The sequence below is a fragment of the Osmerus eperlanus genome, chromosome 2 (genome assembly GCF_963692335.1).
Source record: "Osmerus eperlanus chromosome 2, fOsmEpe2.1, whole genome shotgun sequence".
In the NCBI taxonomy this organism is placed as follows: Eukaryota; Metazoa; Chordata; class Actinopteri; order Osmeriformes; family Osmeridae; genus Osmerus; species Osmerus eperlanus.
In genome coordinates, this window is record NC_085019.1 from 5252108 (window position 1) to 5255093 (window position 2986).

Here is a 2986-nt window from a genome sequence, read left to right on the forward strand (position 1 = left end):
GCTGATTTCAACAGCACACCACAAGCTCTACTAAGCCCGCCCAAAGCGAGACATGATTTGCTAATACAAAAGAGTTGGGGAACACGTTTCCCGTAAAGGCCACGCCTCTTTGCAGCAATGAAAATAATGTTATTGGTGTAAATTAGTGCCATTGGTAAGAGTAGGCGTTCTTACCAATCTTATTTCACCTATAGCTAAGTTTAAGAAACACATTTCTTATTAAACGTGTCAAAGCATTTAGTAAAGATTGTTGACACCTATTTATTGATAAATTGATCCTCTGCCGTATTATGTAATCGAATTTAAGATATAAATTGATCTCAAGATTTTAAGTTGGCCTACCTATGTGTTGTATTACAGGACTCAGGATCAGTTTGGGGGAATAGATGGTAGGAAATGCTCTGTGCCATACTGTGAACCTGATATTTCTCCGTCTACACACTGTTATATTCCATATGGATATATTTCATATGAAATATATCCATTGATTGTTCAGGGTACAACACATAGTAGTGTACATCTGCAGTTTGTCAACAAGAGACTGACATCTAGTGGTTGAATAGTGTACTTACTAAAGGATAACTGGACACAGTAAGGTCCATCTGAGCTCCAGTCATTTCAATACGTAAGTGAAATGAATCCTGACTCTGCTGTGTTATTATTTAATATGACATATTGAGTAAAAGTCTTTTAAAAATCCTCATGTCAGGAAGAAATATCAGTCTCCCAGGCAGGGGCGCCGTATAGGGGGGAAAGGTTAGGACGATTCTAACAGGGGCCCCAAAAATTGGCAAACAGTAATATAAAATTATATTATATTATATAAACCATCATCGAGTATATAATAATAATATTATAGTATATAATTAAAATAAAATAATACAATTATCTCTTTGTTTTTACTTGTGTTTGGCAATAAAGGTTAAATATCCCTATTGACCAAAAAGTAAACATCCATATTGACCGACCATCCCCCTGTATCTGCATGAAATGGTTTGATCCTGCCTTAGCGCACTTATCGGTGACGGTGTTTAGTTGCAGTCAGTAGATGCGCTAGTCGCTAGAATGTCGGGCCGTAAACACAAATCAGGGTTTCGGAAAAGATCAGAGAAAAAAGAAAGAGGATAGACAAAAGAGAGGGTTTCAATCAGTAACACAGTTTTTTACCAAAAAGGTGGGTAGCCAACCGGTGAGTGGTATTAACCTGTTGGTTTAATGTCCATATAAACTATCTCGCTATCGAAAAAATTTAGCAAGATATTCAGATTAAATCATTGTCCCGACTCCCTAGCCTGGCTCTGCCCTCCTATGTACTTCCGCTCAATTTTCATTTTGCTTCTGTACTAGGTCTGGCCATGAGGTACGTAAGTCAAATTTTTCAGGTTGATTTTCTACGGGCGAATCAGCAAACAGAGGGAGTGGCTGAGAACGATGACGTTGATGTTGTGCGCTAGTTTGTGTTGTAGTTCTGTAATGGCAGCGGAGACAGATTCGAGCAAAGCCATTCGGTCCGTTGTGGCAACGCTGCTGAATATCCAACAGCTAAAGCCGGAGCAAAAACACATTTTGCTGAGTTTTGTTGGTGGCCATGATGTTGTGGCCCTCCTCCCCACTGGGTTTGGGAAAAGTTTGATTTTCCAGCTACGGCAGCTAGCTCTGTTACAGTAGTGGTGAAGGAATTGGCTAAGGCGAACGCTAGCGATTGGTTATGGCAGATCAGAGTGGCTCTGGGCAGATCCAATAGTTTTAAACTTCAACAGAGTACCCGCCTACAAGGAAGTCAAGGAAATGCTTGTCAATGGAGCGAGGACAGACTCTCTGTACAAATGCAACGTACGAGAGTCTGGTTAGGACCAGGCTACTGACTCCTTGCCCCTTTTAACAGACTTAACAACAGATGAGTCAGCAGCACCCCAGTCTCCCCATTACTATCGAACTCCAAGAAGCAAACCATTAATTAACCCTCCCGCACTACCAGCAGAGGGCGCCAACCGCGACACATCATATGTCCGATTTGCGATTTGCGCCGCGGAGGGGAGGGGGGAGGGGGGGGGGCACTTTGAATTTTTGCCATGGGGCCCGAAATTCCTGGCGGCGCCCCTGCTTCCAGGTAATAACATATCGCAGACTTTTAACCCCATACATTCCCAATGCAAATATGTGCTCGGACCTGATAGAACCTGGTGGAATTATAAACGAATAGGACAGACGTTCTGAAAGTAACTCTAGGTTTGATTAAGACAGTGATGCTTCTCCCTAACAAAACCAATCACCTCACTAATTAAAACAAGTCTCAACAAACAAGCGTTTACCCAGTGATCATACACAGGTTAATAGATAGTCCTAGTGATTGTTAGGAATAAATGTGTAATAGCCTAAACGTAGACGAAGCATTGTAAGTGTGTGTGTGATGGCGCTAGTATTTGTTATAGAGAGAGGTGCGTTTCTGTCACACTTATTTTTTCAAGGGGGATACATCACTGCATAGCAGGATTCCTCGACCGATTCAAATTGCTAAACTGTTTCAGGATGGAGTAGTTCTACTTACACACCGCTAGAATGCGCAGTCGGTATACAATTAGAGTAGTCCCCGGTTGTGCAGTAAAGTTGACTCAATTTTACATTTGAACCAACAGCCTGAAAATTGCTACAATCGATGGACATAGCTTTTATGCTTGTTTTGTTTACCGCCACTAATTGTATCAATGTATCAAACATTTTGACCAACGATTTAAAGGCGTTCAGATGCTTCAACTAGACTTTAGTCACTGAGTCACTGCTCTTTCAGTCTTTGTTGTCCTCGAATTGGCAATAACCTGAAGTTAGCATGAACCTTCAGACAAAGTTTTTAGAAGCCATTTTACTTTACACTTAAATGTACTGTATATCTTTTTTATTATCTTGAAAGTGCACTTTATTCATATTAGAACAAAGTTGGGATTAACTTTTAGCTAACCCCAGAAACATGCATTGGGGCACAAAAAGT